The sequence below is a fragment of the Camelus ferus genome, chromosome 7 (genome assembly GCF_009834535.1).
Source record: "Camelus ferus isolate YT-003-E chromosome 7, BCGSAC_Cfer_1.0, whole genome shotgun sequence".
In the NCBI taxonomy this organism is placed as follows: domain Eukaryota; kingdom Metazoa; phylum Chordata; class Mammalia; order Artiodactyla; family Camelidae; genus Camelus; species Camelus ferus.
Window position 1 is genome coordinate 16,500,348 of NC_045702.1, and position 12,382 is coordinate 16,512,729.

Sequence of the window (12,382 nt, forward strand, 5' to 3'; positions counted from 1 at the left end):
ATGGAGAACTTGAGTTTGAACAGAATTTCCACTTGTGTTTCCGGTGGTAATAAAGCCTCCTCTAGATTAATAACTGGGAAAGCACTTTGAAAAGCATCAAGCATTATGCAAATGTGAGGTATTATTCTTTTGGAATTTGCATAGCTGAAAATGGAATTCACGTTTGATGTTCTACGATGATGAAATTACTTCTTGGAAATTGGCTCTGAAACCCAGCATCAGTCCCAGTGCTGTCTTGCTTTCTAACTGGTTTAATTATCTTTTGAACTTTTCTATCTCAGTAGAGCTTATCTTGCCTTGAAACCGGCCACACGCAAACCCAGGAGCAAATGCGAGCCCCTCCCCCACCCCACTCCATCCATCTCAGTGTGTTTCTGCTCAGTGGTGTGCTCAGCATGGTGTTCAGCATGGTGCTGGACACGTAGTGGGTGCTTAGTAGTTGGCAGCCACTGTCACTAACCACCATTTACATAACCTAAACGCAGAGGAGAATAAGTCTTTAGTGCTTCAGGTGTATTTTAAATTTCTCATTAATATGCTTATTAATTTCTCATCAATGATTATGCTCTGACTGTGATACTCAAAGCTGGTCCCACCTGAGGCCTCCAGGTGGTCCCATAGCATTAATGTTTCTATTGTAGACTTTATTACACTTTTGTTTCTTTCTTACTGGGTCTTTTTAATTTCCATATTCTTAACTTCCAGCTCAGTGCCTAGTGTACTAGGACGGCCTCGATAAACATTTGACGAATGAATGAGTGAATTGCATACATTAATGTTGCTCTGGTCATGGAAAGGGGCAGGTGTCCTGACTGATAAGCTGGGTGTTTATAATCAGTGTAGATCAGAGAGTCACGGACAATAGCGCCGTACCGTTCAGCAAGGCAGTTGTGCATTTGTAATCTGTTCTGGGGCCATGCTAATAACCTGGGTCAAAGACACAGAGATTAGAGAGAGGCATGAAGCAGAGGTGGTGAATAGGAAGCGAGAGCTGCCTTCTATTTGTTCCAGCAAAAATATTTATTGATCTGTTAATGTGTGCCAGGTGTGGAGTGAGGCTCTGGTACAAGGTCAGACAACAGGAGGTCTGGATCAGATGCCCAAGGTGGGGGAGACATGGAGGTTCGGGAGTGAGCTCGATGTATGGAGAGGATATTGCTGAAGAGAAGGGGGCAGCAGGAGGGACTGGCAGCGGCTGTGGTGCTCCTGGGTCTATCCCTTGATCAGCTCAAGGTCACCATCCTTGGGCTCTCAGTCCTCCTCTTCCAGGCAGGACTCCAGGTAGCCTGTGAGCAATAGGTATCAGCTTGAATCAGTCAGGGTCTCCCTCCTGCTTCATTTTCTTGACATAGTGAGAGAGGGGTGCTCAGGGAGAGCTGGAGGTGGAGACACCCTCACAGCTACCGTGTCCCTAAGGAGAACTTCAGAAGGGTGGTGTGTCCCAAATATTTAAACTCCTTAGTCCTTCCTGTAAGAGTTACAGCTGCCATTGGACCAGGTAAGATTGCAGTGAGAGCCTAGACGCTGGGAAGGTAACACGAGGAGGACTGCCTCTTGTCTACTCAACCAGCCTGTGAGTTCTTTCAAGGCAGGGGGGACGTTCCATATCTCACTGCAATTTGGGAAACTTCTGCCCAAGGCACAGATGTTCTCCTAGCATCTGGTTTAATGAGGGTAAAGTGAAGAAGTACACAGGCATCAGCCCAGCACCCAGGACTCGGCTTCAGCAACTCCATCCCACCCCCACCCTGTGGGGCTGGCAGTTCCATGAACGGTCACGGTGCTGCACACATCTGTGCATTTGCCCTTGATAATCTCCGTGCTTGGAATTCCCTTCCTCCTCTCTTTCCTTCAGTGCCCTCCAGGAGCTCGGGGCACCTCCTCAAGGCAGCTTTTCCGGTTTGCCCAAGGCACTTACGAGCCCCTGCTCACTGCTGTTTGCATCACATCTCTCATTTCCGCCCCTCTCTCGCTCACAGTGCATGCATGCAGTTGGTTCCTAATAAATGCTGGCTCTAATCTCTGCTGGCATCTTTCTTGCTGGTTCTTCTCTTAGGCTTCACATCTCAGCACGAATCTTAATTCTTTCGCCCACGTGAATAACCCTTTTCCGGAAAGCCTACTGTGTTTTCAGTTTGGACCAATGTGGTGTCCACTTTTCTAGCTGTTGCCGGTGTACTGTTTTTGGATCTCCACTCACTTTGTAGAGCAAGACCGTGGTGTATACCCAATAAACACTTCTTAATTATAAAGTGTATGTATGAATTGGGAAAGAAGAAGACAAAAGAGTCAATTTCATTTAAAAAGAGACTGTTGTAAAAAAAAAAAAAGGCATCGTATATTCTGATAGTTTTCCCAAAACCACACTTGATACAATTTTTCAATGACAGTCATTGATACTGACAGCTATGGGGCTGAGCAGCATGAAACAGGAGACCAGGTCTGCTCCACCGGGGTTGGGGCTGTAGCTGGGTATACAGCTGGGTATGTTACCTAGGACATGGAACATGTGTGAAAGTGCTCAAAACACGTGATAAAACATTTTTAAAACTCATTTTTCTGTATAAAGTTGTTTGAAATTCTTACTTCTGGAAAAGCTTTGATGAAGTAAGTTGTACAAGTTGAATATTGCTAGAGGCAACCTTAAGCACTAGTGTATTTAAACTTTCAAGCACACCTGTGAACTGGCAGCTCTTGGTAAGATGAGGATTTCTTTATTCTTTAAGAGTGTAAGGACTCCCTATTTAATTATGTACAAATCCATCTGCCCAATTCATATAGACAGAAAGATGATTCGTGGTCACCAGGGGCTGGAGGAGGGGCGAAGGGAATGACTGCTGAAAGGTATGGTCTTTCTTTTACGGATGATGAAAATATTCTGAAATTAGATAATGTTAATGGTTGCACAACACTGAATGTACTAAAACCACCGAATCACACACTTTAAAAGGATGAATTTTACTGACACATGAATTGTATCTCAATTTTTAAAAAATCCATCTACCCAGCAGAAAAAAGAAAGAAAAGAAAGGAAAAAGAAAAAGAAAAAGTGTAAAGACATAGCCCAAATATTAGTAGTGGTTTTCTTTCAATGGTAGGATTATGGGTGATTTCTTTTTCTTCCTTTAGTCTTTCTGCATCTTCCATATTTCCATATTTAATGAATATGAATTACTAAGCAAAAGAAGAGAAATTTTACTAAGAAGAGTAGAGAATTGGTTCTCTTCAGTGGTGAAGAGGAAAGCAGTTTTATACTTTGGGTTTGGAGGTTTGGGGACTGGGGTCTCACTATTCCCACAGCACAGTAGAACCTACTAGGGGGATTTGGACCAATGGGGGAGCTTCTTGGCTGATTAAGCAGTGAGAAAGGCAAACCTGTGTTTGTTGCAGTAAGTAGCTAATCAGTCAAAGCAGTTAAACATATAAATATGGTGGAAACCGAGAAGGGCTGTCCTGGGAAGGTAGAAGGGCTTTTAATGCCAAGCTGCATTTAAGTCTCAGGAGCCCTAGACCCAGAGGTATGAATCAAATGGACATTAAAGTAGGAATCAGTCCAGCAGTCCCACTCCTGGGCATATGTCCAGAGGAAAGTCTAATTCGAAAAGATACATGCACCCCATGTTCATAGCAGCACTATTTACAATAACCAAGACATGGAAGCAACCTAAATGTCCACCAACAGATGACTGGTTAAAGAAGTTGTGGCATATATACAGTGGAATATTATGTAGCCACAAAAAGACTGAAATAATGCCATTTGTAGCAACGTGGATGGACCTGGAGATTGTCATACTAAGTGAAGTAAGCCAGAAAGAGAAACAAAAATACTGTATGATATCACTTATATATGGAATCTAAAAAAATGACAGAATTGAACTTATTTACAAAACAGAAACAGACTCACAGACATAGAAAACAAACTTATGGTTTCCAGGGGGGCAAAAGGGAAATGGAAGCATAAAGTGAGAGTTCAGGATTTGCAGATACAAACTACTATATATGAAATAGATAAACAAGGTCCTACTGTATAGCACAGGGAACTATATTCAATATTTTGTAATAGCCTATAATGAAAAAGAATATAAAAAGGAATATATATATATTATATATTTCTGAAACACTATGCTATATATCAGAAACTAACACAATATTGTAAACTGACTGTATTTCAATAAACAAAATTAAAAAAATAGGAATCAGGATGAGTTAGTGTTCTGATCAAGTCTCATTCAAAGATCAGGTTAAATTAAATTGCAATTGGTGATTATTAAGATTTAAGACTACAGTGAGAAAGTCCATCCCTGTACCGGGAATTTTCTTTCTCAGAGAGTTTGCTTTACATGTGGGAAAACTGGATTCTAATTCTAGACCTATATCTAATCCCAGACCATATTTAAAAGAAACCATTGCACCCTGGGATGCAAGATGGTTCAACGTATGTTAATCAATAAACGTGATACACCACATTAACAGAATGAGGAATGAAAATCCTGTGATTATCTCAATAGATGCAGAAAAAGCATTCGACAAAATTCAACTTTCTTTCATGATAGAAACTCTCAACAAATCGAGTATGAAAGGAATGTACCTCAACATAATAAAGGCCATGGTAGATGAAAAACTCACAGCTAATCTCATATTCAAAAGTGAAAAGCTGATAGGTTTTGCTCTAAGATCATGAACAAGACAAGGATGCCCACTCTTGCCACTTTTATTCAATAAAATGCTGGCAGTTCTAGCCAGAGAAATGAGGCAAGAAAAGGAAATAATGTTTATCCAAATTGGAAAGGAAGAAGTGAAACTCTCTGCAGATCACGTGAGCAAAATCCTAAACCCTCCACAAAAAACTGAACTAATTAGTGAATTCATTAAAATTGCACAATATAAAATCAACACACACAGCTCAGTAGCATTTCTACATGCTAACAACAAACTATCTGAAAAAGAAATAAAGAAATCAATCCCATTCACAATAGCATCAACAAGAGTAAAACACTTAGGGCTAAATTTAACCAAGGAGGTAAAAAATCTCTACACTGAAATTTATAAGACATTGATGAAAGAAATGGGAGAAGACACAAAATATATGGAAAGATATCCTGTGTTTTCACAGGAAGAATTAATATTGTTAAAATGTCCATACTACCCAAAGTGACCTCCAGATTTGATGCAGTCCCTATCAAAATTCCAATGGCATTTTCCACAGAAGTAGGGAAAAAAAATCCTAAAATTTGTATGGATTCACAAAAGACTCTTAATAGTCAAAGCAATCTTGAGAAAGAACAAATTTGGAGGCATCACACTTCTTGATTTCAAACTACATTACAAAGCTCTAGTAGTCAAAACAGGATGGTTCTGGAATAAAAACAGACACACAGACTAATGGAACAGGATAAAGATTTCAGAAAAAAACCCAGGCATATATGGTCAATCAATTTTTGACAATGGAGCCAAAAATACACAAGGGGAAGGGATAGTCTCTTTACTAGGTGATGTTGGGAAAACTGGATAATCATATGCCAAAGAATGAAACTGGACCCTAATACTAAAAACAAAAACAAACTCAAATTGGATTAACAACTTAAATATAAGACCTGAAACAATAAAACTCCTAGAAGAAAACATAGGAAAAAGTACTTTGACATCAGTCTTGGCAATGATTTTTTGGATGTGACACCAAAAAAAAAAAAAAAAAAAAAAAAAAAAGCAACAAAAGCAAAAATCGATAAGTAGGAGTACAGCAAACTAAAATCCTGTGCACAGCAAAGGAAGTAACAATGAACGAATTGAAAGGCCACCGAGTGCCTTCTAGATCTAAACTCCATGACTGCTTCATCTGTTGACGATCTTGCTCGGGGAGGTGCTGACCCCAGCTGCTGCTGGTAGGAAACAAGTCACGTGAAACACAAAGGATCTGCTGGTGACTGTGCCTTCTCTTACCTAGACACCCTACTCTTCCTCAGCGGCAGTTCCTGTGGTGCTGAGTGTCCCAGGAGCCAGGATACACTCTCAGGAAGCAGCTTTTGGGGGCCTCACTGTAGCTTCGTGCATGATCCTTGCTTCTCACCTCCCAGCCCCAGTCCCTCAGCCTTTCTGGGTCACCAGCCAGTCAGAGGTGGCTTTGGAAAGCAGGAAGTTCTTGGGCTGGGTCTTGAAATGCAGGGAAGAATTAGCAGAGGGTAGAAATTTCCGATGGGGAAGCATCACAGGTGAAGGCAACATCAGTGTTTGTAACATTTGGTGGAACAAGCCATTAAGAGTGTGAATGAATAATGGACACATTTTAGAAACACATTTGAAAGGCTGTGGATAATTTCCAGTGCCCCAGAGCATCTAGAGAAGGATGCACACTGTTTCCCTTTTTTATTTTTTGTACTTTTGTGTAGGATGAAATGGATACTTTGGTTTAATAATTCAGTGATGAGCTTGGAGATAAAATTGAGCCCGCTTATGAAAACTAGGTCTGTGTTTCCTTGAGGACCATTTTCAGAGAATATTATTTTTTGTTTCCTCTCTTTTAAATAGTTATACACAATATCCCTAGCCTTCTTCTCGCTGTATTGATTTTCCAGAATGAGAGTACGAGGTGTGACTATAAAGTAACGTGACTGATTATTTTAGCATACACACCAGAACTTATATAGCCAAATGAATTTTATGACCTTCAAAGGCATTTCCCTGATAGGCTAAGTCTTTACTGCAGATATGCCTTATCAGAAAACACATTCTTAGCACTTTGCTCTGGGAATGGTCCTTGGTGTGTGGATGCAGTCTTCCGACTGCCCTCAAGGCAACAAATCATCTTTGTTGAGAATGGATTGATTTTTTTAAAGACAGCCCAAATTTTGGCAAATGGGTGATTAGACTGGATAATATTATTTTTAATCCAAAACCAAATGTGATTATAAAACAATAAGGCTTGTTGTTCTTTATTGAGAAGTTTATGAGCCGGTTCTAGAAGCCTGGGGATTCCATTGGGTCAGACTCATTGGGGAGATGAGCTGCTCTTAGTTTAGTCTAGTTTTAAAGGGAGCAACAGCAATAATCTTAATGCTTATGGCCCAACTGTCTCTTATCTTGTAAGGAATTCAGGCTTCTGGAATTGGTGGCGTCTACTCTTTGGGCAGAGATGAAAGAAGAATCTCATTCATTCCATAAACAAAGCAAACCGTCAGCTTTATGTCGGTGCCTTACTGAGCTGTTTGAGTAAATGCTTGGTGCCGCCTTCCCTGGGAGGACAGGGGCTCTCCCAGAAATAAAGCTACTGAATGCACCCTCCCTTCCACTCCTGAACACCATATTAAATAGGCTGCCATTTGCCATTAAGGGTAGGTGCTTCACCTTCGGGAACCTGGGTAGTGTGGCAAGGATTGTTTCTGCTTCCAAAAATAATGTACATCTGGGCAAGAGGGTGAGACTTTGGGGAGAGAAGGACGGGGGCAGGGGCTCACTCTGCAGTGGATTGGCGCTTCAATGATTAAGAGCCACCTTTTTCTTGTTTTACCAGAAATTCGTGATGCTGCACAACATCCTGGGGGCTGGGGGTGGGGGAGCATCAGCTGAATGGGGAGACCCCCCCAGAGGTCCGGCTCTCTCAGGTGTCCTTGGCCCCCTGGTACTGGGCCACCCTGCAGGGCCATCCTAAACCTCCAGGTGACCTTGCAAAGGTGTGCTTCTTAGGGTTTCACCTCAGCAGACAGCAATTCCTGAACATGGTCCCAGAGAGAGGACGGCCCTTTTCTTGCTCAAAGGTTTCCTGGGAAGTGGTGTCAGAGATGGCAAGAAAGAAGGCCAGCCTCTGCCAGTTGTAGCTTCACCCCAAACCCTGTTTCCCAAGCACCGCCCAGACTCTGGGGAGAGCCAGCGCCATGCACCAAAACCAGCAGCTGTCCCCGCCTTCTCAGCTAAAAGGTGCCCCCACATCCTTCCCTGAGTTCTCTTCCTACCTGGCATAAACGCCCCCTTTCCTGACACTTCGCACATCACAGTCCCTGCTGCCTGAACGCCCTCCCTACCCTCTCTGTTCCAACTGAACCCTACCCATCCCTCAAAACCTTGTCCAAACGTTGCTCTTCCTAAGGTCTCCTCAACCCGGCCAGCCCTCAGTGAGCCTGGCCTCCCTGGACTGCCCGCAGGGCTTGCTGTCTCTCCCGCTGTCTTGGCAGTCCCTACGTTCTTTTATGGTTTCTGCCTGCATCCTATCTTCCTAGCCTGATGATACGGCTCCGAGGAAGGGGGCTGAGTCTTAAGCCAGTGAGCGCCTCGTGCATTGCAGCTGCTCAGGACAGGTGAATGGTCACAGGCCTGCCCCAGGTAACCGAGAGGGCGGTGCTTCCAGACAACCGCTGCTACCTGTGTGTGCAAGCATTGGGTGGGGGGAAGGAGCAGTCTCCCTCTGACTTGCACACTAGTGACACCGGGTTCTCAACACCTGGCAGAATGCCTTGCACGTGGCTCCTTTGAAAGAGTAAATCATTCTTCTACTGCCTCATCGAATGCTGAAGGCTTTCTGACTGGTTCTACCTTACTGATGTGCTGTGGCTCACAGTCCCATGAATTCATAGACAATGTAATTGTTACATTTGGAATCGAAAAGCAAGGCTTGGATGCAAAACCAGAGGGCGGGAGAGAATGCAGGACACAGCCATTTAGAAGATGTGGTGTGTGCGGAGCACAGAGCACCCAGTGTGTGTGCGGGTCTTCTGACCACGGGGTGGGGGATGGGAGGCGTCCAGCCCCAGCAGAGAGGTGTCATCAAAGGACAAAGACTTCCTCCCTCACTGTTTCATTACATGCTAATCCCCAGAGTTTAAAGCAATGCTATCTAAACTCTTTACCAACAACTATTGTTTATATTATTTCCCCATAGGTCCCATGTTCTATTGTCCAAACAACAATGTATATTTAAGGATTGATGGATTGATTTTCCCATTTTAATTATTCAAAGACAAGCTGATGGAAGCTCTGCCAATGAGAATAGTGATCAATGAGAGAACCAGCACTAGGGTACCAAGTTATAATTCTACTCCGAAGCAAAGAAACTTGACATTTTAGTTAACCTGCACTATCTTATTGTCAATAAAGGCACAATTTACATTTAGGCTCTTTGAAAATATCTCATGTACCCCTTTCTATCTTTGCAAATCGATAGGCATCTGGGAACCCAAAGCTGTAAGCACTGGAAAGTATAGTCAGTTACACATTTAATGGTTTGAACTCTACCTGTCCACAGAGAGCGACCAAAACTGGTAGCATCATCTCATGATACAAGGGGTGAGAAAGGGAGGCAACTAGGAAGTTCTCAGGAGAAATGTGGCATCGTGGACATCAGAAGAGCCTTTATAGTTGAGGGCTGATACACTTTTTCCACTGGATGACCTTGGGCAAGTCACTCCATTCTTGCTAGTGTTTTCACTGATAAGAGATGGCTGACAGTCCCTGTCTTTCAGCAAATGGCATCTTTCCGCCTAGTCCCCCAGGCCAGCTCTCCCTCACCCCCGACAGTCAACCAAGTTTCATTTTCTGAATGCTCCTTGAATCATTCTTTCTATCTGTCCTTCTTGTACTGTAGTTCAGGACTTCAAGAGCATCCCTTGGCTGGAAATAGACACCCACTGGTTTCCTTGCCTCCTGTCTTGTGCACCTCAAATTTGTTCTTCAACTCTGAAGCCAGAATAATATACCAGAATCTCACCATTGCTGCATAAAATGCTTCTGCCGCTCTCCCCACCTAGAGAGTGAAGTCTCCTGGGCTGGCACAGCAGGCCGTCTCTGACCTGGTCCCATTCACTTCTGCATGTTCACCCCCTCACCTCGCACTCTGCTCTTGGGTGTTCTCAGTTCCTTCCACACACCACACTGTTTGCCATCAATTTCCTTCTCTCTACGGGGATGCTCTTGGCCCTTTCATTCAGGTGAGAGCTTCTGCATCCCCTGTTCTCCCGTCCCCACCACACCTGGTACCTTCTCTCTCTTCCCACTTCCCCAGCTCCTCCATCAGAAGCTGAGCAGGACTGGGTCTCACTCAGATTTCCCCTTATGTGCCCAGCACTGTGGCTGGGGCACTCAGTACATTTCTCAGTGGGTAATAGGCACTTGATTATTTGTTGAACAAGGCTGAATTAATAGAGACAGTATATACCCAGCCATAAAAAAGAATAGCATAATGCCATTTGCAGCAACGTGGATGGAGATTACCATTCTAAGTGAAGTAAGCCAGAAAAGAAAGAAAAATACTACATGATATCACTTATATATGGAATCTTTAAAAAAAGACACAAGTGAACTTATTTACAAAACAGAAACACAGACACAGAAGACAAACTTATGGTTACTAGTGGGAAAGGGGATGGGAAGGGATAAATCGGGAGTTTGGGATTTGCAGATACAAACTGTTACATATAAAATAGACGTACAGCAAGTTTCTTCTGTATAGTAGAGGGAACTATATTCAGTATCCTGTAGTAATCTATAATGAAAAAGAATATGAAAACAAATGTATGAGCATGTATGACTGAAACGTTATGCTGTACACCAGAAATTGACGCAACATTGTAAACTGAGTAGACTTCAATTTAAAAAAAAGAGACAGACAGTATATAGGATTTCGTGTGGCACATGCTTGGCATATACAGACACAAATACATGTTAGTTGTTCTTTGCTGCTATAAATATCATCATACAGAATTTCCATTCATTCCTGGCTGCATTCCACTGCAACCAGCTACCACCCCCACCTATTACATAACAAAATTTCACTGACTTGAACTCTGGATCTTAATAAAAGATTTTGTCTTTATCATTCAAGCGAGACTGAACTGGTTGTGGGTTGAAGTTTGTTTCTGCATGATTTATGAGGGAAGGATTGCTAAACAAAATCTTAGTGCAAAGGTGACTGTTGAACCCATTTGGGAAGATAAACTAGTCTCCAGCACTTTAGCCAACGTCAGTTCATCAACGCCACCTTCAAAAACATACTAAAAACACTTCATTCTTGGCTGCATTTTCCCACTTGTATAATGGTCCAGAGCTTGGACTTTGGAACCAGACTGCCTAGGTTCAAATCCTGGCTCACTCTGTGAACTTAAGCAAGTTTGTAAGGTCTCTGTGCCTCAGTCCCCCCATCTGTAAAATAGGGATAATAATAGTGCTTACCTCACAGCATGTTGGGAGGATTAAATGGAGCAGGGCTGGGCATGGCTTGTGATGCGTGTTAGCTATTGTTACCCCACTGGTAACGTCAGGCTTGTGCTCAACAATAATCGGATAGGCGCTAGGTAGGTAGATGGTAGTTTTTATTTTATTTTATTCTACTTACTTTTTAACACCATTTGGAATTCTCACATTTCTCACATTTGGGGCATTTTTCGTTTGGTCTTTGTTTCATGGATTGACACTTGCCTCGCCCTAGGCTTTGAGAACTTGAAGTGTAAATGATGCATAGCAAATCAGTGAATAAGTCCTGTTAAGTTCTTACTCCACTCTCTCTTATAGACCAGACCTCTGGTTTCCTGCACACTCTTGTCCAAGCCGCTGCCTTCATTATCTCTTCATTATGACATTGGAAGTGTTTATTTGCAGGTTCAATTCTCACCCATCTTAAAACATACAAGTGAGCCAGCCAACCAAGCAACCAACCACCTTGTCTTTGACTGTGTCCACCCCAACCACTACTCCCTCCCACCCTTCCCTTCCCAGCCAAGTCCCCATGCTTCCTCATTTTCTCACTTCTCATTTACCCTTCAGCCCTGCAATGGGGTCTCTGCTTCACTGTTTACTGAAACAACTCTCTCCAAGGCCACCAATAATTCCTGGTTCCTAAAGAGAATTCACAGTTCCCAATCCTTCCTTTTCTTTAGTGCTTTGCAATATTTGACTCTGGTATGTTTAGCCTCTTACTATTGGGTGTATGGCAGAGCCCTCAGTTGTGTAGGTGTAGAGAAAAGGCTGAATGCCTTGAATATAATTCACTGGCCTCATTTTATAGATGAGGAAATGAAGGTCTGGAGATCTTCAGTGAATTGACCTGTATTGGTCAGCTATTGCCATGCTAATGCCGTGTAACAAACCACCCCAAACTCATTAGCAAACCATTTATTTTTTGCTAATTTATTTTTTCTCATGGTCTGTGGGTTTGCTGGAGTAGTTCTGTTCCAGGCTGTGGGTGGGGTTCAGATCTACTCCACATGGATTTGTAATGGAGTGCAGGCTGAAGAGGATACTTCAGGAAAGTTTTACTCCAGATAGATCATAGAAATGCAAGAAATGCAAGAGGAAATAAGCCATATATCTTAAGTGGCTCAGCCTAAACTGTCTTAATATCACTTCTGCCCATATTCCTTTGGTTACAGCAAGTCACATGTCCAAGCCTAACATTAATGAG

General features: G+C 42.8%; 1 protein-coding gene across 1 annotated transcript in view; it reads left to right on the forward strand.

Annotated features, from left to right (window-relative positions):
- TBXAS1 (thromboxane A synthase 1) overlaps positions 1-12,382 on the forward strand; it is a 112,835-nt gene that overhangs the window by 1,081 nt on the left and 99,372 nt on the right. The window lies entirely within an intron of this gene.